General features: G+C 39.2%; 1 protein-coding gene across 1 annotated transcript in view; it reads left to right on the top strand.

Annotated features, from left to right (window-relative positions):
- Positions 1-25232, top strand: part of KIF26B (kinesin family member 26B) — a 285388-nt gene that overhangs the window by 178191 nt on the left and 81965 nt on the right. The window lies entirely within an intron of this gene.

Below are 25232 nucleotides of genomic sequence, written 5' to 3'. Positions count from 1 at the left end.
TCAAAGAACAATGGTATTACTTTCATGGCTGGTTTGATGCCTGTTTGAAAAGAGATTCCCTCCACATGGGGCTCCCTTCCTTTCCTCTGGCCTGGTAGGTGGAAAAAAAATGTAGAAATCTGTCATGATCTTATAAAAGTTTAATAGGGATACATATTCTGATTTTAGTGGGGGAAAGAGGAGTAAACTGGAACCTGTTCATTGTTATAAGAAGTTGCTACAGAATAGATTTACAATAGAAGCCATTCTCTCAGGAGTCTTACTTTTCTGTGCTTGGGACGAGTTACCTCTGAATAAAAATTCCATTGAGGAATAATCAAGGGTGTGTTCTTGGAAACAGGAGCTCATCTCCCATCTTGGACTGCGTCAGCACTTTTCCGGATTATTATTTTCATATGTCCCAAGGAAAGGGTCTACACATAGCTCTGTCTGAACTTTCCAAGCTGATTTGAGCCTTTCTTATTCCTCTCACCACTGGTTTCCAGTGGAGAGGGCTTGGGAAGCAGTTTTGCAATACTCCAAAACAGACCTGTGATTGGCTTCTTCAAAACCATGTACTAGAACAAGGTCCAGGCTTTCTAGCTATGCAAGTAAAACTAAAGTTTTGCAGCCTACATGATGAAGGAGGATATTTCTTTTCACTTCAGACTTACTGTCCCAAAGCTATCAGAGTATATAAGTAGCTAAGAGGTTTTAACACATTGACACACATGCTTCTTCAAAGCAGAAAACCAAATTAGGTTATTTCATATAGTCAAACTAGAGAAAATTAAATTTTTTCCACATTTCCATTAGCAAAACCTGCAGTTTCTGGAAGCCAGTTTCATTTTTCACCTTTTTGGTTTCTTTTAGGAGGCACCTTATAATTATGACCTGAAGCTTGTATACTTTCATCAAAGTTTCCCATCAGTTTACCTCTGTAGCACAATTTTAATTTTAATATGTCAAAAATAGATGTGAGGCACAATAAGTAAATAACTTCAGGATAACAATGTAATTTATCTGTCAGACTGGAAAAACTTTAGATGAGGTAATGGAATTTCCAGCTTATTTACTTTAAATTTTCATTGTTTATATGTGTTCTGTAAAGTGTGGTTGGGATATGTTTTGATAAAACCAGTTACTTTTCTCAGCATTTTTTCTCATATAGTGTTTTCTGTAAGGGTATAAATTTATTAAATATGAATTCATGTGGAGGAAGTGAGTTCAGGGAAGCTAAATGTTGTTTTCAATAATTTAGGGGTTTTTCCTGGTTTGTATTTAAATACCATTTTACCAGCAATCTCAGTGTGATAAAACTTTATTTCCCTTTGGGTTTGAGTAGGCTGGGCAATTTCTAAGGTGACAGTTTTTTACTGGAAAGTCTGATTCACCAGAACTGGAAGGATGGCCATTGCCAAGGATTGTGGATTTCTGAGACTCTGGGGGACAGCTGTGCATGGGCTCCCTGGAAGGCAGGCTCACTCCTGCAGGGCTGTGAACCCTGGCACAGACACTGGGTGTTACTGGCTCGGTGTCAGCTTGAGAGCTGTCAGTTTTCCAGGGGAGATGGGGATAGCCAAGATGTGAAGGATAGGAAGTTGGGTAAATCAAATCTTAGACTTTGAGGGTAAATTTAATTTCACAGTTTTCTAAAATGAATTTGCGAGCAAACAGTTGCTATTTTATATTTTCACTCCTACTAGAAATTTCAAAGATTCTACTTCTCATTGCAAAATTAATGTCAATGATTTATTTAAAATTATAGAATTTCTCATCTGTAATGTGTAGGCATATAAATTTTTTAAAAGTTAAAATAGGAAGATCTGCCTATCATCAATATATTTAAAAGTTAATTAGCAGTGCATTTAGGATGGATAATGGCAACAACTCTCTGCTGACGTGTCTAAATTGACGAAAAGGGTATAGTATTAGAGAGTATATATTCAGGTTGTATGCTTCATGCCTTTTATTACAGAATGCCTTGCAAATCAAAACTGTGCCAGCCTGGACTTTGGAAGAAGTATTATTTGAAATCTGAAGTTCAGCTTCACAGAAGCAGGAAGATGATGTTAATAATGAAATGGTGGGACTGCATAGTCAGCATTTTACTTTGATGTTAGATACACCACTGAGCCTGGCAGAAGTACTGCATTGTCAAAGTGAAACAAGCAAAGGATCAGATTCTTTGTTGCACTCATTTCCAAATAGCTCTTCCTGATGCTAAATAAAAAGGTGTGACTCTGTTGTAAATATATTAACAGGGGTGCTTTCATGGGTCATAATTTATCCAGGGATTTGTATTTGCTGGTAGAGGGAGATGATCTTGAGTGGTAGTGGGGTATCCCCACAGTCCGTTCTTGAGAGTTTTCTTTCAGGCTGAGTGACAATCCTGCTCCATAAACTGCTACAGCTTAAGCATAATTTCTTCTCTCTCTGCTGTCCTTGAATCATCATATTCTGAGTAACAGATTGCTTTTACTGAGTTTACCCAGAGAGAAAGTGCTACTGTTCTGGATGGTTGTACATGATTTTTCCCCAAATCTCATAGTTTTAAGTCTGTTGTTTCCTTCCTAACAATAAGCCAAAAAGAGAGCAAAAAGGCTTTCTGTGCAGAAATAATGAGCTATTCCATGCCTGCACTAAGATTAACTACTGTGAGGCCATTCTAGTAAGGTTTGCTTAGATTTGCTCCCCAGTCTGCTTTCCTCTGTCCTCCCCTCTACACCTCCTCTTCCATTTTCTGTCAAACAAAATCAAAAGTAAACCAATACTTTTGATGAAAATCTGAAATGTTCTTTCTATGAAAGATGTTGTTTTGCTGAATCCCACATTCGACATGAAAAACAGCTGGAATGAAAAATTTTCTGCCAGCCTGAATAAATAGGTTGTTTTCAGGTGGCAGGGGGTTAGAATAAATGGATGTGGTCTCTGTTCTTTCTTTCATCTATTATTTTTCTGTGTGTAGTCTTATAAACCTCTGTCACTGAGAGGTATTTGTTATGTTTGGGCAGAGATTAGTTTACTTTTCTTTATATATATATATATATTTTTTTTTTTTTTTTTTTTGGTGTGGATTTTTGTTATTTGGTACTTATTAATCTCAAAATAAAATAGCAATGCTTGGGCACTAAAATAATCCCTATGCAAAAAGTTTCTACCAGGGAGAAGCAAGTCACCATTGAACTTTCTTCAAGTGGTCTTTTCAACCTATTAAAAAAGCAACTGCAATTTGTGATTCTGTTTACTGTGACGTGGTATGAATGAGAGATGTGGTAGCTGGTCTTCTGGCATCAAGTACAGGGCTGAGCATGGAGACTGGCTGGGAGGGGCCATGAATTGGAACCAAAACATAGCCAAATGGCAGGAGTGGCCGCAGGAAGTTGGCAGTGTGATAGATGCTCCTGAGTCATACACCTTTCTGCCAAGGATCTGTAGTAAAGAAAATTCCGTTAAAAATAATTTTTTGGTGCCTGGTTGAAGAATCACAGCGCAGTATTTGATTGAATTAAGCCCAAAATCTACTATTCACTTTACAGAAGTCTGCAGCTTATCTTTTTCTCACATTCATTTACATAAAACTGTATATGGAAGAATCAGAACATTTTGTCTGACCTGAAAGTGTGTCTACCAAACCAACACAGTATTTGCCAAAAGTAACAGTGAAGAAATCTCTCATGCCCAAGCAATTCAGGTTTGTGAGTAGATTCACAACAGTCTTTTGCCTGGGACAGAAGCATATGCCAAAGCTTTGGGTTCACAAACTGCTAGTATTTCAGCTGTCCACTGCCTTAAAATAGTTTTTGTTTACTTTTCATTAAATCTGGCAACAATTATTGCACTGTCTTTGGCATGCTTTAATCCAAGCTATATAACTGCAATAAGGGTGTTAATAATGAGTAACTATTATATTGGCTATGGCCTGTATGAATCATTATGTGAATAGTCTTTGTCAAAAGATGTTTTCAGTGGCCATGTCAACTCTTTGTATCAGTGCGGGGAAGTAAAGAGATGTTCTTACACTTACGTGATTTGCAAAGTTGATTTGAAGGGAATGAAATTGATTTGCATCTTGTTTAAGTCCAAAAGGTAAAGGAAACCTCCTTTACCTCTATCAGAGTTTGCATTTTGACCTGCTGATTGATGGATGTCAGGATTTTTTTGTCAACATTAGGATATATATTAAGCGGGCATTTATGAAAACCTGTGCTACGGTCAGCAAAACAGCCAGCACAACTTGCAAAATATGTTCTGTATTTCACTTCACTGCCAACCATCTTTAAGGTTTTTCCAGAAAGAATGAGAAGGGGTTCTCTTTCCTTTGTAAAGCAGAGATTCTCTCTTCATCCTTCAGGTGTACAGGGGCAAAAGTTAATGGATAGATGACAAAAGTGATTTTAAACCCTTTATCACAGAAAACAATTTCTATGTGAGAGCTGTTTTTTTCCCCCAAAGTTACCATGGCTACTGAAAGGTGGGAGGATGACCCCTTGAGGCATTTAAAGAAGACATATGTGTTCATCTTTGTTGTCAACATGATTGTTGTACAAATTAGTTAGTTCCACTTGGAATGAAATCCAGGTGGCCTTTTGCCCTCCAGTCAGAATTGCTCAGAACTGTGTTTTTCTTTGTGAAATGTACTCTTTGGACCTGGTGGAGGCTTTCTTGCACTTTGCCTAGATTCCTGCTAGATGAGATTTTCTAGGAGGAGTTTTAAGCTCAAGCTGCTTTAAGTAAAAGGTGAAGTTTTTAGAATCTGGAAGAATTGCTGTTAGCAAAAGTCTCTCACCTTTGTCAATCATGTTTTCTATGAACACTTAGTTTGCCTTTCTGTAAAGTAAAGCTTATTCTGGATGTGGAAGTACTAACTCAGGCATGCCAGAAGCCTGTCAGATTGCATCTTGGTTGACTTTGAGGTTTAAAGTAACATGTATTTTAAAGAAATTTATATGCAGTCATATTTTCCCTGACTTAAAGAACAGCTCTAACTACTGTTTCATCTCTTTGTGAAGCTTCAAGAAGCTGCTACTTCATGGAAACTAGGAGCATTAGAAGTGCTCCACCAGTGTAGGCACCTATCTTTCTCTTCTGTTAATTCCTTTGTCTCTGCTGATTTTCCATAAAATAAAGCCATCTTTCAAACTAGCAGACATCTTCCTCTTCACTGGTGGGGAGGGTGGTGTGAAAACTGCAGCAGAGAAAATGAGGTTTTCTAGAGAGTAACTTACAGTCCTTAAGTGAAACTCTTTGCTTTGGGAAAAAAAGATCTCTTTCCATATATCACAGAGAAAAACTTGTATCCTAAGCTGAGTACCAGCTATTGGTGATAGCAAATATGGACAAGAGACTGTTGCTCCTTAAATTACTTTTTTTTTCTCAAAGAAATAATGAAAATGCTGTTTCTCCCTGTAAAGACATCTTCCTAGGCGTATTCAGAAATTGTACTGATGAACTTGTGAGCACAAGAGGTGGCTGGAGGACATTTCCAGGTGGAATTGGACTGGACAGAAAAAATATTAAAAAGGCTGCACCTCAACTCACTTTGATGACATTTTATTTCTGTGTTAGAAGAATCAATCTTTTTCTGTGTTTCTTTTATAGTACATTTCACCCAGGAAAAGAGCTAAAAAGTCTAGTTTTTTATTGTTTACCTTGGTCTATTTTGATGATATTTTCTGTGAACAAAAGGAAAATTAGCTCGCTCAAATCACTTCAGGGTGGTGGTACTAGGTTTTGTATGTTGCTAACTGACTTTATTTATCCAGCACCCTCTGCATTATTATATGATTTTATGCCCAGCAATCTATAAATTTTATGCTAGTTGACTCTTTTCTTGATTCAAGTTGCTTAGTGGCAGGAATGACCGTAATTTGTAGGCTCCTACTTGGCTACGGGCCTTATACACAAGGCTCACATTGGTCAATTAGTTTGACTGTTTTAATGTTGATCACCTAATGAAGCCACAGAAACCTTTACTCTTGCTCACCTAGTAAGTATGCTTTTAACATATTCCTGTGTTGTTGAAATAGTATGACAATACAGTGGCCACCTATTTTAAAGTCTTAATCTCTGAAGGACATGCAATTTGAATGAAAATTACTGGATTTTTCTAGGATATAAAAACATTGTTTTTAATACTGATCTCCTCCAAGTTTTTCTGAGCTATTGTATTTTTATTTACTTTGCTTTTCAATTCAGGTGGTACTGCTGGTTGATATTTTGGGGCACTTTGATAGTTCTGCTTAATAACTTCCGTTTCCTTTTTAAGACTTTCGGTAGTACTTCCCGAAATGTCCTCTTCTTCCCTGCCCTCTCCTCTACATGCCTTACCTCATTAAATTAATTTTTAAATTCACGAGGAAGAGATTAATATAAATCAGGAAAGTCAAGATGACAGGAACTGAAAATTTCAAGAGTATTTCTCAGCCAATGCTGAAGAAGGAGTTTAAATACTGGACAGTGTGCTAAACCCAGGACCGTGGTGAGTTTTCTTAGATCTTAGGCAAGTAGCAGGCACTGTACTTTGAGCAGTCAGCTGTAGACCTTATTACAATTCCTTTTTCTTTAAAATTTCCTAAAGCTCTTCTCCTCCTAGCCTTTTCCTTTGGTGTTTGACTCCTCTCAGCACGTGTTGGAGAGCAGTGGTGCAGGCGGGATGGTGACACTGCAGGAGGCTCTGCTGTAGCACTGCTGTAACATCGTGGGATAATGATTTGTCTGAACCTCCTGGTTTAACTGCAAGGTTATTCTGCTTTCTCTTTTTCTAAAGGTCTGGGCCTTACGTCATTTCTCTGGTACAATGCTGACTTCAATAGATAACTAGCTCAGCTGAGGAAGAGCCAACATGAACTGCATTTTAATACTGAGAATACCATTGGAATATATGTCCTCTGATTGAGTCTCACCATTTTTTGCCTTTTCCCTTAGGATTCAAACCCATTTTGGGGAATATCTCTTTATTGACATTGATCCATATTTTGTGCTGTTATGACAAGCATGTATCCCCATGTTTTGAGTCATTATATTCTTACGTTTTTCTTCACTCTTTAGTGCCACCATTATTGCCACCTTAGGATGTGATTCATGTTGCTAGCTTAGGTGATCACTACCTTTCTGATCTAGGCTGGTCATATGTATTCCTCTTGTGGAGGAATGGAGAGAATTGGGCTGACTTGCCTACTAGATGTACCTTTCTTTTTCAGTTGATTACAGAGGCAACACAGACAGCTGCCTTAGAATGAGATATCTGTATTTTGGCTGGCTCAAGTAAGGTGAAATGAATCTCTCCCTGAGTAGGAACACAGGCTCCTTCTTGTGTTCTGCTCTGAACCTTTAATAGAGGAACCAGCTACTGTGAGATACAAGTAACAAGGTGCTTGCAGAAAGTTCTAGGTACTTTCATCTCTCATCTGCATCCTCTGCTTTCTGCTATACGGCACCCAGGTCTGGTTGAGCAGACCTGCATGCAACTGAGCAGGTTGCATAAAGCAGACAGACCTTCGTGGAAAAGGACCAAGCAGACTTTTTCACATTTGGCCTTAGGCCAATCGAAGCAAAGTTAAACTGCTCTTTATTGAGTAAAGGACCGGAGATGTTCAGTTGTACTTCTGTCAGGGTGGGTCTGTAAAGATGGTCATAATGTGCACACCTGTTAGATTAGAGCCTCTGGCCCTCAGATGGCCAGATTTCCATTGCTCTGTAATGTGACCAGTAAATCGCTTCCAGGGAGGAATCCTTCCCAGAAGTGTAGGCAGTGTGGCTTGGGGTTTGGAAACATTTCATTAGTGGATCTGGATTCCTGATAGCCAGATCCCATTTTATTTTCCAAATGTAAATAGACTTTCTTTTCTATATTGTTGCCAAAGTGATTAGCAGTTAAATTATCTTTCATTGGAAAGTGAGATATGAAATACCAGGTATGAGAAGTAATACTTCAATGTTCCTATTTCTCATTATAGACTCTTTCTATATTGTAAAGATAAAAAACAAAGTTTGATGAAATCATTGACCTGTTTGATATGAAAAATGAGGAGATATTTCAATACATAGTTAAGGCCTGTGAGGCTCAAAACCTCTCCTATAGCACTCAGAAGTAAGAAAGGAGTGGGTGCACCTGTGATGGGTGTGGATGGACAGGTGTATATGTAATTCTCACTGTACATATGGTGTGTACATTTGCATCTAGAAACATGTAGGTGAATGTGTGTGTGTGTATTCATCTCATCCTCCCCACCAGTACAGTGGAAATATACAGGAAAAAGCTATATGTGGAGTTTTAAGCAAGTTTTCTGAAAAAATTGTAAGGCTAACTGGCTATAGACTTCTTTTTTTTATAAATGAGCAGATTTTTTTAAAGAGAACTCAACATTCCCCTAAGATATTGTCACACATTTTAATCCAGACTAATATACATTTTCTTGCTTACTCCAATCTTCCAATACAATGCATTATCTTTTTTCTCCTATGTGGTGATTGAAAATGCTTATACAAATAGCAGCATTTTACATAAAATCTCTAGGTGTGTGTGAGACTCTGTTGATCCCAACAGCATTCACCCCTATTAATTGCTACTGGATTTTTCCACAGATCTGTTCAATTTACAGTGCTTATAGTGAAGGAGAGACAGAAAAAAATGTGTTGGCAAAATGGGGTGTGTATTAAAATGTCAGGAGGAAAGCTGTACAATAACCTTTACAGCATCACATACCTTATTACAGAAACATAGATGTGGGAAACCTTAAAAACTGTTGATCCTTTCTTCCCTGCTCCTTTTTTCCCACGAAAAAATATGGCATACTTCAAACCATATGGTGTAAGAGTAATTATCTTAAATGTCTTACCCCTTCTTTCCACCATTCAGTATTGCTGGAGTTTCCTCCAAATACAAATCTTGATTTGCAGTAAAAATCTATTCTTGACTAGCTTGGCTGCAGCACCTGAGCCCAGATTCTGGAAGCAGTGTGACTAGAAAAGCTGCTTCCCCCCTTCCCCACCCACCCCTAATAAAATCCCTTAAGTATTGCCCACTGTCAGCTCTGCGGAGCAGTGGTGAGGTTGTGCTTGCCCGAGCTCCAACAGAGGCAGGGGGCACGTCTCTCCTGGCCACACAGAAAGAGAAGGCATCGCCCTGACTGGTAACAGTGTGTGCTGAGCACAAGGAGGCCCAGGCTGCTTTTGGGAAATGGAATACCAACACAGGGGAGGAAACAGGATTTCCCCAGGGCCTCGTAGTCTGTGAGCAGAGGGAATCATGAATCTCCTCAGATGAGAGGGAGTTATTCATCATAAAGGCTATTATGCCGTGCAAGGCATTGCTGAAACAGAACACCACCAGGCTGTTTCCTATCTTATCAGGGTATATTAATAATGCAGTAGTAATAATAGAAGTACAAGTTAAAAATAACTGGATGGGCAGATAAGCAGAGTTCTTGAGATTAAGGGTATTTGGAATTGCTTCAAACAGTTAATTGCAGAGCAGCACATAGAGGGAGATTTGCCTTTATTATTTTCTTATTCTTCATTTTATCTCTGAGAGCATTATTTCTATGGTTTTACATAGACACTAATAGGCAGAATATTTCCTCAAGAATTCAGACTGTTCTTTTTTATCTCCAAAGAAATGAAGTACCTTTTGCTAATGCATCTAATTCAGTAGGGATTAATAATGCTGAATAAGAAAACTATTTTGATTATTAGCCTTCCTCTACAAAAATCTCTTATCATTTTCTCCTCCCACTCCCATCCCACAGTATAAAGGCAGACAAGACACTACAAGTGTCAGATATTCAGGCTTCAGGACAAATGGATGCAGATTGTTCCCCAGAGGTTTGTAAGCTCCTTTTGGATTGCAGTGGCATGAAATCCCCAGAGTCTCTGAATCTCTTCAGGTGTAATAGGTGGGTTGGGCAAAGAGAAATGTGAGTACCAGGTTCTATGGTACTGGATGATTGTGCTACCCCCTAGTCATTTTTTGCACTACTTATGTCTGTCAGTCACTGACCTGTCAGGGCTGTATCAGATTTTGAGGCCTCTCTATGATTCTTTCCCATAGAATTAAAGTAATGACTCAGAACTGTATTTGGGTCCCTTGCTGGGTACCAAAATGTGCCTTACTTAGGGCATGAGGCTGCTGTCACTTTGATTTCAAGTCCTGTTTGCTGAGCAATTTTTGGGACACTCAAATCCTGCTCTCAGTGAAATAGTACTGAAGCTAGTGCAATGCACAGTCATTTCACACAGCTGCATCTGAGCAGTACTGGCCCACTGAGAGATAAAACTATCAAGGGAAGACCATTTGATTGAACATCCAATACATTGATGGAGCAGCAGCTTAGCAAAGAACTGCAGCACAACTATTACTTCACTGTTTTTCTGGAAAGCAACATAATTTGTGAAACTAGCAATATTAGAGCTTGGTGTTAAAGATGGTAAATCATATGTAATCCTGCTTTTAACATGGTTTTAGTAATCTAAAAACTGTCTCCTTGGAATACTGTTATTACTGAAGAATTCAATCTACTGTACAGATTAGTTCATCACAGTTGGTTGCCACGGGAATATCCTGCATGTATTGTCAGATTAAAGACTTAAATATTGGTTTCTTCAGTAACGGGAGAAAAAGAAAGCCCTTTGGAGGGGATGGCATGAGTCAAAACTCGGGGTGGGGTAGGAGGAGGTGGAGGGTGTCAAGGACAAAAGGATTTATTACATGCACATTGATCCTGAACTTTCTGTGCATGACATTAGTATTGTAAGTGTTCAGCACAGTTTGAGGGTTAACTTCTGAAACAGTGGTACACTGTTGGCTGACCACTCTTTGTCATGAAGGTTGTACCTCCACTTAAGGCAAATGGTGTAGATTAGAGCACCAGGGATGGACATAACAGTAGGTGAATTCACCAGCTTCATGCTCAAGGTGAAGCAGTGAAAGTAAGTAAAATACACTGGCCAATGTGGACAGGGGACAGACTCCATTTACCTGTGCTTACTCTTGACAAAAACAGTATGTGAAACATTTTAATCTTGTGGATTGGGTCACTGAAGCACTTTGAGCACATGAATTCATATGGATGGTGAAACTATCAGGGTTCATAGTGTTTTACACAACCTGCCCAAAATCTGTGTCCATGATACTCATTAACCATAATAGCTGGTCTCATGCTATTAAGCCTATCAATCCAAATCCATATTATCTTCCTTTTGTTTCCTCCCTAAAAATTCACAAATGTTTTTCGTCTACCTGTCCATGACTCTGACGTGCATCTCATGCTGCTTATCTCAGTTTTGCTGTTGCACCTCTATTAGCTGGGATGATCTCACCACTACTATACCCTTGGGTGACCTCTTTCCTGAACCTGCAATCCTTCTACCTGTGCCTGTTCCAGTCTGAGCACTGCATCTCAAATGTGTACATTTCTTCCCATTCAGGAGGGCTTTTCTTTTTTTCCCTGATGTGATTTACATACACATAAGTAAATGTTTCATTCTTTGTTGCATCCAAAGGGAAACAAAGGGGGAGAAGGAAAGATATGCAATAAATTACCAAAAACTAGAGCTGAGGTATAAAAATTGAAACTGCTTTTCTCATATGTCTGGTCTGCCTTCACAAAATTCTCATGCAATAATCACAAAACAGAGGTTTATGAGACAGTCCTTGTTTTAAGGCACTGTTGGTGTCCCCCATCTCGCAGGGCAGGATTCTGGAGACTTGGCCAGGGGACTAAGCAGATCTACAAAGAGTACCATAGAGGCAGGCAATTAACATTTTCTTACAGATTTCCCAGTTAGTGTCTAGACAGAAAATATTTAAGGTAGGCACATGCCCAGTGCTTATTTTTTCCTCCTCACTTTTTCAAGGAAGCTTTGAAAGAACTGAAAACACTTTTGAGGCTCTAAGAGTTTTTATAGGAAGACTTTTGTATCTCAGTGGGGTTTTTTGTGATTTTCTGGGTTTAGTGTATGTTACACAATTATTTATATCAACCTGTCTCTTCTAGAGGGTAGTCCTAGAGAGTATGGAAACACAGATAGAGAGGATATGTTCTAGCTAGCAAGAGAAGCTTAGGTACCAGACTCTGGACAACACTTAGCTTTCCTTTCTCTGCAAGTTATACTTTACCTCTCTCAGTCACCCTTTCACTTCTGTTTAGCTTGCACCCTCATAGAACAATTTTTTTTTTTTCCTTTATTGTTGATGTTCTTTTATTCCTGTGAAATAGAAAACTATTCGCCAAACACTCTGCCCCCCTTGAAAATCTTTTAAAAGTACTCTATGAAGTAAACATGTCTGTTACTTAGTCCAGGATCAAATGACCTGACTAGATGGATAAAGCAGAGCTGTAGCGTGGGAGCAGCTGGACTGGAAGCATGGGTCTGCTTGATGATTAAAGAACAACGATTTAATTAATTATAGTTGTATCTTTTGTACGGATCATGACCAGCTGAATAAGATGTTCAGAAGGGAGTGTGTGTCCTTGAGCTGGAAGAGCTCCACTAAGGAACGTATGTACGTGCTGACTTGGAAGAGCAGTCGGCTTGTGAATAGGCACAAATGTATGATAACTTATTTGGCTGCAAGGTTGGATCCGCCTGTGTAACCTTATAAAAGAGCTAATCAAGAAAATAAAGTCAGTGTGGCATCCAGTACTGACTCGTGCTTTCTCAGTCACCACAAATGGTGCTCTGTGTGAGGACTACTTGGAATCCAGTGGTGACTCTCTAATCCAACGGTGAAACTAAATGGCCACAGCCTTCGATCAGAAGGCCGCCAACCCATGTTGAATGGGTGAGTTGTGGGGTTAGAGCAGTGACATGGGGCAGTCTGCCTCGCAAGAACATGAGCTTTACTTACCTATTTTGCAATGGCTTTTGCATGCTTCTTGCTACGAACTTTCGGATGCTGAAACTGTTCAGCTGGTCGTGATCTGTACAAAAGATACAATTATAATTAATTAGTCATTGTTCTTTTAACATCCAGCAGACCTGTGCTTCCAGTCCAGCTGCTCCCACACTGTAGTAACATGCTGTCTCCCTCCCTTGCTCTCAACACCTTAATCCTTATAGCATTGCTGCCCATCCATGCCTTTTGATCATCTCCTTGGAGGAGTGTTTGCATCTTCCTCCTTACTGGCTGAGACAAATGCACACAGCCTTACATTGCAACATGCTTACTTGTTTTGATGTAAATTATTCTAGTCCAAATTTGTAATGGTTGTTCAAAAGTCCAGCTGATAAAATCTCCAACCATGAACAGTTAAGGACCAGTAATCGATTTTATTTTGATACTTTCTGGAGACTTGACCTGTCATACTTCATAATGAGCTATGTTTTAGTAAATTGCGGAAATGCAACAAATAGCTAAGATCTGAATTAGAAGCTGAATTGAGTATTTGTCATGTAAATGTTACCATCTGAAATGAATTTCTTTAGAACTAGGTATCAATACAGATTTTGAATAAAAGGCAGAAGGATGTAAAGCTCTGTAAGATTGACTGCTTTGAGAAACTCCCTGAACCATATTCAGCTATGACTCTCACAAGCAGGAGGCAAATAGTTTCATGAACGCCTCATTTCTGCTGCTGGGATTTCAAGAATGGAAGTATAAACTGCACCTTGCTTTTGTTTCACTCGGCAAACCTAGATCTGCTGTCCTTGTTCCTACCCAAGAAGACCACTCATGAGAGCAACATGTGGTGACTGGAGTTTAAGGATTATTTAGGACAGCAGTTGCCACACAGTGGGCAGAAGTCCCTCTGGCAATTTCTTGTTACTGTGTGGGAATATGCAGGAATTCTGTTCTTTCCCTTCTGAGAGCGATGCCATGCTGGAGAAATCAAATTTTGAAAGAGGCCATGGGAGCCTGTTTCATTTTAATGTCTTTTATTGTATCCCAAAATGGAAGCAGAATGGAGAGCTAGTTTATTAAAAGGAGAGTTTTAAGTCCTGATATTTTCTAAATTCAGACAGCTAGAGATTCAGAGCCACGGAGGGAAGGCTGTTGGTGGTCTCTCAATGAATAGACAAATAGATCAGGAAAACCAGTGTGTGAGTTAGCAGTCTTGACTGAGAGCCCAAGATTAAACAGGCACTCACAATAAACAATCCTTTTGCCCCTTTAAATGGCCCTAGTCAAATACAGCTGAGGTATGTTAATAGGTAAACTGATCTGGATACAGTTTATGCAGTACCTGGTCTGTTTAGAGAACAAAATTGTCAACATCGCAGCTTCCTAGTTTTTAAGTCATTTCATTTAAAAAAAAAACCAACAGACAAAAAACCCCCAGAAATAAATCTTCATTTATGCACATTGGGCAGGCTGACCCAGCAATCAGACCTTCCCAGCCTGTGCATGCAGAAGTCAAACAAAAACACCTCTGTCATGCAGTGATGACTTTTAATTTGCACAAACCAAATAGCTGCCAGAGACCACATCACTTGCAAGAGTATGCAGGAGGAGGTGGAAGGATGAGGAGGATTGTAGACTGGCAAGAGCTTCATATAAAGTGAGATGTTAATTTGCATTTGATGATACTGAGCTTGAAAATAAAGACTGTTGCAACCCCATAGTATAAAAATGCTTTTCCCTGTGCTTCTTTCCTCCAATAAGGAAGCCAATTAGTCTCTGTGTTACTGATCTTAGAGATAAGACAGATAAGGAAAAGTGAATCTTCCTGTCAATTCAGACTGAAAAAATCCCCAGCTTCACTCCTACTTCCATCTATACATGCCTTTGTCATCATGGTTCAGATCTGGTCCCTTTGAAGAATTTCTTTTGAGCAGATGTTAAAAATGTCATAAAAGAATGAAGGAAGAAAAGTAAGAATGAACTGGAAATTCTTAGAGCTTGCCTGAATGAGAGCTTTACCTTTGCAGAAAGTACACAACGTGGTAGATAAATCATTAGCATAGATGAAGCAATAACTTTGTCATTGTTGTGCAAATTGCTGTATTTTGTCATTTATACTCATCTGACCCTTATACTTGTGGATCTCTGAGGATGTTACTTGTAATTCATTGGTTTTCTTTCCTTTGAATTGCCAGTACAAGCAGTTGGGACAATGCTGAAAGAACTTAACTGATAATGGGAAGGTAGTGTAATTTCATGTAAATCAGATACAGAATGCAGTTTAGAGATTAAGGTAGTATTGTGATTATGAAGAGTTCCTTGGAAATCATTCTTCCTTTTCCTTGACCATGTGAGCTTTTTTCCTCTGTATTTAATACAGTGGATGATGATGTGCAGAGGGAAGATAGGCTAAACAAAGGAGACTGACAGGAGCAGTATCAAAAGTGTAAATGGAGGTGCACAGGGACCAGTGTGCTGTGCTCATCTTCTTTCTTTTGTTGTTCTTTTGTTGTTGTTTTCAGCTACTTCATATCACAAATACAAAATTTTTGGATTTTTTTTCTTTTGTTTGGTCACAGAGATGTTACAAGGATGCTACTGATGTATTTACATGGATTCTGCTTTAAGCCTCGGAATATTGTTCTCATAGGATGTTCATTGCTATATGCTTCTGCCAGACAAAGAGAAATAATTTCCAACTGAGAAATTAGGTGCTTCTAAGGACTAGCCTTTTAGAATAGTCTGCAGTCAGAAAGACTTATTGTCCAGATGATAGACATGCAGGTTTCCTCTTTATGCAGCCTTGATTGAGACACGATGAGCATGCTGCTGGCCTTTGCAATGGATAATTTTGTTAGAACAATGTCCTCTGGGAAAGGCTTTTATACAGCAAGGATGACAAGTGTGGCAAATTGCTTACAAACCCCAGACCTAAAGGCTTCTCATTCTGAAAGCTGCCAGCCCACAGTACAGCAGTGCTACGAAGCTGGAATTCAGTACCTGTTTATGCTGCTGTAAAAAGAGTCACTTTATCCTAAAATTTTTGCTTATTTTCTCAGAATACTTGTTTTCACAGGCCCAACAGGTTTGGGAGGCCCAGAGTACAAAAACTTAGAGCAGGATCAAGTATGGATTGCTTGTCCTTACACCAATAACGAGAGAAGTGATCACCTCCTGATGAAGTGAAATAGGTCACTATCTTCTTTCCATTCCATTTCTGTTATACAAATTTTGCCTGCATCCTCTTGCCTCATAGTTTTTTTGCTTTTTATCTTTTCTATTTCTGCTGTTAACTGACATCAGCTGCCAAATTCTATCCCACTGCATTTCTTACACACTTTATAGTGGTTGCACAAGTGTGTATTTTGAGGTGTGCTGCTTTTCTGATCTGTATATCTTCTGAGGTATTTCACAGTGAAAGGGCTCTTATTCTAATTGCTTACAGTCTCATAAGCAGAAGTAGTCTCTGCAGTGAAATGAAGAGGCAGGACATCATTACCACAATGGGTGAGAGATCTGAAAGGATTTATAGTCTCATTTGAGTTCATTAAGGACTTCGATATTTAACTCTTCCAGCCCTTTTTACTAAGTGTCTCTAGTTTTCTGCACTGCAATACCACTCTTACACTGCAGAATTCAGCCCCTCACTACAGCTTACCCCTCATTGCCTTATGCCTTTGCTTCCAAGATGTGACCTATCCATGTTGTTTTACTTACTGCCACTTTTTCATCCTCCCACATTCATCTCAGGCCTGCCTTCCATGTTGTCTCCTTTTTTTGGACTCTGACCTTTCCTTTTACACCAGTCTGTGTCTTCACTCCCATGAGCTTCCCCCTGCAGTCCTACCAACCTTACTCTAATAAAAATGGAGGAAGATGCCTAAGACACAGCTGAAGACAAGATTGAGTAGATCAGGGCAAAGTTCTGTGAGATCAGCTCTGCTGATATGTGCTCACTTACATCTGCTAAAGATCTAGTGCCTAAAATCATAGTAGCTTGCACCTGATGTATCCTGTCTAATTTTCTTTATAGGTGGAAGAAGTAGAACTTAGTTTAACTCTAGTTAGGTGAAGAGGCATACAAAAGAACTGTAATTGGTGCAAGTGCCATTACTGCAATATCAAATGTCTGTATTAGCTGGTATTTGAGATGCTGCTTGCTAGAAACAGCATTTTAACAGAATTACCATAGACAGAATCTTCACATTCTCCTCCCCCCTGCTCAGATAATGCTGCTACTCACAGTGTGGGCCAGGGTGATGCTACCAGCTCCCTGTTACCCTCCCTTCCTGACCTTTCTCTGCTGCCTTTTAATGTGAGGATCTGCTACTATTTCTCCCATAATGCTTTTTATTTCTGCTGATTCCATGAGCTTTATTGTACCTTTAGGAAGTATTTGTATGTTATGAATTATATTTTGCTCCCACACTGGTTTCTCATTTCATAAACAAGTCTTACAAAAATCTCTGTGTTGGGCAGTTACATATAAATTTGATCCTTTTGTTTTCTTCAGAGGGAGGATAAGGTAAATGATGGATTGCATTAATAAAAAATGTGTATTGCTGCATGTAAGCTGGTCCCTTATGGTATAATATACCTCTCTTCAGTCTGTATCAACAATGTGTTGAACAAGGCATTCATTTAGAAAAGAGGAAAAATATCATCTAGCCTGAAAGCTCCAGTCTAGAGTTAGTACAAAGTAAGGGTTAGTGAAACATACAAGGGCTTCTTTGTCTAAACAGTGTTCCAAGGAGAAAAGGTCAGGAACAACCCACCTGGAATGTGGAAACTTTGGGACCATAAACGAAGAACCCCATTTTCATTTTAACAAAGAGTGTGGCTAGATGTGTGCTCATTATTTTTTAGTATGCTTGCCTAGAAAAAGCTGAATAGGCTGTTCTGGCTTATGCATACAGTGGGACATGACAGAGTTCTCATGCTTTCCTGTTGAACTTAACTGTATGTGTTGTGTCAGGATGCATCCCAGTAATCCTAGAGCAATCTCAGGCAAATCTTGGCCTCTCCTAACCCATCCCTCCACTAAGAGGGTGTCATGTGAAATTCAAGTACTCCTGAAATGACTTACCATGTCTGTTACATCATGTTCCTATGAGCAAGCCTCTGGAGGTTATCAGCACCGTTAATTAATGTGCCATGGATATGCTAGAAGTTAACATCACAAATCAAAGTATATTTATACTACTGTTTTAGAAGTCAGAGAGTTAGAAAGTGTACATATTGAAACAAGAAAATCCTCATCATTCAGCCAAAAAAGTAACGCTGGATTTTCTGTCATTAAACTGACATTTACTGCTGTAAATAATAGTGACTGCTAAAATCTCTTGGCTTCCCCAGTGTACAAATCAACCAAACACGGATTAACTAGTTTCCTCTGATGTGGTTTACACTAATCCAATATCCTCTGATAAGAGGAGAAGGCCTTTAATTAGAATGCTTTTGTTTCTCATCTGTGTATGCTGTGGCTTCTCAGAAAACACTCTTTAGCTTTAGTCAAGTAAACTTTAAAAATCTATTACCTGAATAATGCCTGGGGACATCTATGCAGGGCTTTTCCTGGTATCTTAGGGCTGGATGCATGTGCCTCAAAATTAACTTGAACATTACCAGAAACAAGATGTACAGATTGCTCCTTCCCTTTCCTCAGACTGGAAAGTCTGCAGATGGGTGGTACTGCACCATATTCTCAGTCCCCCACGTGCTTCATTTCACATGGGAATGACATGAGGGATAATGGGGGCTCTAGGCAACCTTCCATGTGTTTTAGCACTGTTTTTTGTTCTTGGTTGCAAGAGCTTCAGGGTTGCTCTTGTGTGCTTTCTGTCGTCCTGCTGGCGGCCATTGCTTTTGCCTGAGAGTTTTTGGAGTGGGGCACGCTCCTGCAGCATTTCCTTTGGTCTTCGCATGCCTTTATCACAGTGATCCCATCTGGGTTTGTTCAGTGGGAATACAGATTTCCCAGGTATGCTGCTCTACCTTGGGAGCCCCTTGTATTGTGGGTACTGTGTGAATGTTGGATTCAGAAGCTCAATGACTTTGTTGTCATACAGAAACCAAATTGGTCTCTGAGGCTGACAGGCAGACAGACGGCAGAAGCTGTCTGAGTTGAATGGTTTCATTTTCAAGTTTTAGCAAAAACCAAGATGAAAGTTATTAAAGGTGACAGTACTAGAAGCCAGGTTCTTTGGCAATATCTGCACTTTCACCTTTTCTAGATGTCATTATGTTCTTCAACCTGTTATCAGTTTACTCTCTGGTACTGTCACATTTGCTGTCTTCTGTCCCTTTTGGTCATCAAATTTATAGCAAACTTATTAGGGGTTGGAGGGAAAGAGATGGGGAGACAAAAAAGAGGCTGAGCAGGAGAAGCGATAGTAAGTTACTTTATTAGAATACAGGTGGGCTGGTGGCTGAATAGCTTAACTGAAGTTTTTGTGTAATAAAGCAGAAAACTTTCCATCTTTCCATCAACATGAATGCCTGAAATACCTCGCTTGCTGAGGATGGGGAAATACTTAGTGCCTTAGAGCTAAAATATTCTCAAGAACCTGAGAAGATAACTCTTACATGACTTGTGTTTGGGGTTTTTAGGATTTTTGGTGTGTGCGATTAGCTGAGTCATTCAAAGGTTGGTGCTCCCAGTAAACCAGATTTTCTTCTATTTAGGAATTCTATAGACTCTCCACTCTGTGGGAATCAACAGTTGGTGAGGGAGTCACAGTTTTAACAGGGTTTGAGATTTAAGCAGGGTTGTCAAGTCTTCTATGATGCATATAGGACTGACTGCAGCTGCACCTCATCTCAAGCTCCCCTACAGCCAAAACTACATCTCCCAGTTTCGAAGCCTGGTGACGTGTCCTCCTTGTCTTCGGCCCTGCTGACTGATGTGCTAACTAGCTGTGCCTGGTGTCTTGGGCCAAGGAGGAGGAGAGGTGCATCTGGAGCAGTACATGTTTCCCAGACTAGCTCTGGGGTCTTGCACCATGTGAGTGGATGTGCAGCTGTCCCATGCACACAACAGGCTGTTATGTGACTCAGCACATGGAGTTTCATCTGCCAGAACAGGAAAAGGATGAATCTAACCTGACATCTGTTTTTGACTCCCTCAACAGACATTTTACACTCTCAAGAAGCACATCATACCTACGTGGATTTTCTCTTGACCATCTGAGAACACACTTAGAGTCCTTCACCACATGTACCAGTCTTCTACATTGTTGTGCATTTGGCTTTGCTGCAGACAAGTATTGATTTAAGTAGCTGGGAATCACAGAAAAGAGGAAGAGTGAGAAGAGAAAAGGAAGTTACATCTTTGTCTTAAGGAACATTTTTAAATACTATCCCAGGCAGAGAAATATTTATTTGATACACAATAATTTTGCAGTGTAAACAATAATCTCAGATGAAATCATGCTAAAAAATGACCTCTCAGTTTTTTACTTTTCTTCTTTTGCTTTTCTTTTTTCTTTTTCAAATACATTTGGAACATTTTCAGAAGACTGTGTGTAAAAGTATGGAAACTCACAGCTTGGGAGAGAGAACATTGATTTTATCATTTTCTGTAGAAATATACATGCACAGACAGAAGCCAAGTCACTGAAATAGTCTGTGACAAATGGATCTGGTCCAGAAAAGTCTATGTAATTAGATTAGCCTTTGGCCTGGCAAACACTTCATAAAGTTCCGTTAATACAGCGTGAGAGAGCTAGTAAAATGAAGAGAAATTTATTGTGGGCTGAAATGGGAAGAAAACCAAAACAAGACTATTCTTTTTTAATTTCACGGCAGTGAATCCGCTGGATAAATATGCTTATTGGTTGGTCATGATAACGGTGTTAAACTAGGAATGCTCAATCAACAGTCTCCATATTTTTTAGACCAGTATTCTAAAAATCTTTACAGCTCTCAGATGAGACATCTCTCTTCCATCATGCACTGAAAAACTGATTGCTAGGGGCAGTTGTTGTTTTTAATGTTTCCCATCAGCTTGTTCAGTGTTGTTCATCTGCTTTAGAAAAGAAGATAACATACAGGAGTAGGTTATGGTCCTACGACCTGAGGAAAACAGAGTGAGCTGTGGCAGAACTCATGGTTAAGAGGGCAGAAGTGTTGGCATTGCACAGCAAGGACCCACTTCTATTCCTGTTCCTCTAAAGGCAATAGGAATTTTTTCATTGGCTTCAGTGGCAGCCTTATTGGGTCTTTGAAGGCCTTTGAAAAAAATCGCCCTTCATTTCCAATTACTGTTCCCTGTGGTGTCAGTGCAAAAATATGCATCTTCTGTCAGTGCAAAAGATGACTCCACATAGAACTTCTTTCCCCTGCAAATTAATATTATAGCACTTCTTTTGTCACTATGTGGCTGAAGAAAGTACAGCCTTGTCCATTAAATACAGCATGACTTTGTTACGAATGCAGACAAACGGCACAGTAGGTTAATGCAGTAGTCTACCTCTAGACATCTGGGTTCACACCCTTGCTCAGACCTTGTGTAAAAATGAGTCTGTAGTCCCAGAGGACTCCTTAGCACACCTCATTCACAGTATTCACAGTACTCCTGCATGTTTTGGCAGGTTTCCATCCCTGTCCAAAAAAGGCTTAGGACTGGAATAGCAACAGACCTTTTCCAGGTGAGAAATGAAGAGTGCTGATAGAGAACTGCAAGAAAATTGCTCAGGCTCTGCTTGTGGTAGATTAATAGAAATACCACCAATACCATGCAGCATTTTGGTGCTTGTTTGGACACTTCCACAGTGCCGTTTGTTCCAGGCAGACACAGTTCAACACTTTTATGCCTTCCCTGTGGCAGCGGGTTGACCTTGTCCAGTTGCAGAGGGGAGTGGTAGAGCAGCTTTGGTTGGCACGTGGCATCCAGTCTAGGTCAGACCACCACACCTGTGTGCCTGCATGATACTGTGAGGAAAGTGAGATCCTGCAAATCCTGGGATTACTTAACACTTACTCTTTCAGTAATTTAAAGAGCAATTTCGAAAATTGAGTATGAATAGAATTATTACGTTGAGTAATGCATTACTCAAAAAAAAAAAAACCAAATGAATTTATCAGGAGAGAGACATATTTAGCCCAATTATGTCTTGGATTTATCGATTGTCAGATGCTGAGGGCAAAGAGATTAACTTTTCAAGATATTTGAGTTTCTTGCAAAGTAATAATAGCATGTAGCTGATGAGTCGCAGCAACTTCAGTTATGTAGAAATGTATAATGGCATGGAGGGAATCCTACTCTTGAAGGCATTGAGCACAGGTGGAGCTGCAAGGACATCAAGTAGATCCATACAAATTCATGTACATGCCTGTCTGTAACTGGCAAAGATTAGGTCAGTGGTCTGTACAGTCCAGTCTCCTCATGCCTGTATCAAAGGCCATTGCCTGGTGGTTTAAAGGAAATCTTGAACTCACTTGTAGACTGTGAAGCAGCACTGGCTGGGAAGATGAGAGGAAGGATTCTTTCATGATGGTTGTGGACAATTAGGTGACATGGTGTAGGAGGAGATTTGGTTGTTTATGCAGTAGTGAGTGTTGTTAATTAAAGGGAAATGGTTTGTATTATCATTCTTAGAGTTACTTCCCCTGCTTGAGAATTCAAAGGGAACATGGGATGTTAGAAATAGAAAAGCCAGCTTCATCTTCCTATCATTCACTAACCTTTGCCGTACTAAAGCTCCCCATATTTCAAGTTCCCAATGTACAGAGGGTAGCTGAATTCAACACAGAGATCATGTCATATTTGGGGGAATTATATTGCCAGCTGTACTGATGGAGAAAATGTAAGTGTTTGGCCACCTGTAGACTTTCCTCCTCCTCTTCACCGAGGGCATCAGCCCAGTTAAAGTAATCAATCATCCGTGTTCAAATCCTGGGAGAGATATTCAGCCCTTCGGGCAATGGTGGTCTCCAGCCAGCCTGCCTCTTTCTTTGCTGAGGAAGAAGTCCAGCCCCTGATTCCCAGCCCAAGATATGCCTCTCTTTCAAAAGAGTTTGACTGTTGTTCTTAATAGTTTCCTCTGTTGCGAGACCCCGAATTTTGGGGGTTTCTATGACAACGATCTTCTTTTCTTACTTTTGGTCATTCCTAATAGTGAAAGCTTTGCAGCCTGAAAAGATTCCATTAATCTTTGAGAGTTCAGTTGACATAAACAAGTCAAGGTCCTATGATTATCTAATCTTTCTGAAAGTTGGCGTGTTGATAAAGTCAGTGGGCCTGCTTTGGATTTTTTCCCCACAAATATTGACGTATATTAAAAAAAAAAAAAAAAATCTACCCATTTTTTTTAGAGAGTCTGTATACTTCTCCTCTACATTTTTATTCTTATGCAGAAACTATTTGAAAAGGGTTAATAATAAAGATTTCCACATGCTTCTCTAGGTTTATATGTGAAAAGCATTCCTACTTTTTCCTTGGAAAATGTAGATTCAGAAGAGTATGCCATGTATGTCTACAGAAACTTGAAAGTTTTCTGCACAAAAATATGTTGAATTTTAGGCTGGATTTTGGGGGTAGCTTTTTTTTAGAAATGAAACTTATTTTGCTTCATATTAAGATAATCATTTTTTTTAATGGGGAAATGTAGTGTGTGTGTGTGTAGACTTTGCCCTGAGTATGCATTTCTAGAAGTATAGATTAACTCTGCAAAATACACGATACACTACTTCAAAAAGATAATATAATTGTGTGATTAGAACTCTTTATAGATATCAATTTGCTCAATTTTACTTTCCTCCATTTTATGGAATCTAGTGTAAAAATTTTAAAAATAGCTGGTTTTTTGTTCAACTCGGATTTTCTTAACTCTTTCAGCACTTAAATGTTTAATACGTGCCCAGTAAGTAGGTCTGGTTCTACTAAAGCAACAATTTAGTTTTTAATGTCATTTTTTGTTTCAATGTCTGTATTTAAAGATAGCCGCTCCCTGTCAGGTTATGCTAGTTGCCAATACCTGTGTAATTGGGTTTTTTAAAAACTGATGACTGAAAGTTGAACTGTTGATTGAGCTAAAAAATAGCTGACATTTTTTTCCAGTCAGTTATTTTTTGGTTGGTTTATTGTTTGTTTTGTTTTTTTTTTCTCCCCCCAAAAAACTGTTTTGACGCTACTCTTTAGGTATGGAGTATTTTAATTTCATAATTATTTTTGTTTATGTAATGCATCATATAAGCTACATTTTCAAAGTATTTTTTAAGTCAGAGAGGAAAACACTGTTTTACCAACACAGACTTTTTAAATGAATCCAAAATAATTTCAATATTTCCCAGAAAATTTTAGTTGTAACATATTTTTATTTCTATTGAAACAAAACAAAAATTCTATCCTGAAAAAATAGAAATTATGAGTTTTGGGTCTTTAAATATGTAATTGAAAGTTGTCAAGTTAAAGTGTAACTTATTTCCTGTAACCAAAAGAGCTTCCATTGTATAATTCAACAAGATACACATTTCCAATTTGGGTATGTGTGAGAGTCCTTCTGTTACCCCAGGAAAAAAAAAAAAAGCATTTTGCAAAATATGCTGCCTGATTTGAATTTGGAATTTTAATTTCAGGGAAATGAAAGCTATGCTGCATATGTTGAGAAGACAGGCTTTGAGTTCATCCCTGGCCTTTGAGGGGGAGGGGACAATGTTTCCACGCCTTTTGTAGGTGTTTGCAGCAGTGAGGGACTGTTGCCACAACTGAGTGGCTTGGTCCAGCTGTATCTATATGGTCTGTAGGGTTTGAGCTCCATAGGATCCAGAATGGCTTCTTTGCCTACAGAGTCTGCAGCTTCTTGAATGGGCTGAGGTTTGTTTTGGTCCTCAGAAGTATTTAAAGGTGATTAAAAGTTTTGGGTTCAAGTGGCTTTTTTTTTTGAGGCTCATGTTAATACAACAATCAAGATATAATCTGCCAGGTCTTAGAAATGTCTCTCCTGTGTTAGGCCTATAGAAAATCATAGCATACTGAGCCAGCAAATAAACTGCCTCTTTCTAAAGGAAATCACTGAAGAGCCAAGGCAGCAGATTCACAGAGCAGATTCCTTGTAACATATTCAGGCATTGGTGTACCTTGTCAATGGTAGAAACTTTTCTGCCAGGTGAGATAGTAGGAGGGATTCTGAGTTATTCTTATCTGGAAGTCACTGTTGATTAAAGGCATTTTCTTCCTTGTGCCTTTGTCCCTCTGGTTACTTGCAGTGTTTTGGAATACATTTTGGAGGATGTTGCTGTCTGTGGATGTTCATGCAGTAAGAGACGTAGTAAATCAGGCTTACTGTGCATGTCAGTGAGCTACACAGAAAAGATTTGAACCATAGACCACAATAGTTTGGAAAGAGTTATTATAATGTGTCAAGTCAATAATTCACATTTTAGAAAAGCCCACAGTATAATTTTACAG

The sequence above is a fragment of the Corvus moneduloides genome, chromosome 3 (genome assembly GCF_009650955.1).
Source record: "Corvus moneduloides isolate bCorMon1 chromosome 3, bCorMon1.pri, whole genome shotgun sequence".
NCBI lineage: Eukaryota > Metazoa > Chordata > Aves > Passeriformes > Corvidae > Corvus > Corvus moneduloides.
Note: the sequence above shows the minus strand (reverse complement) of the source record. Positions and strands in the feature narration are given on the sequence as shown.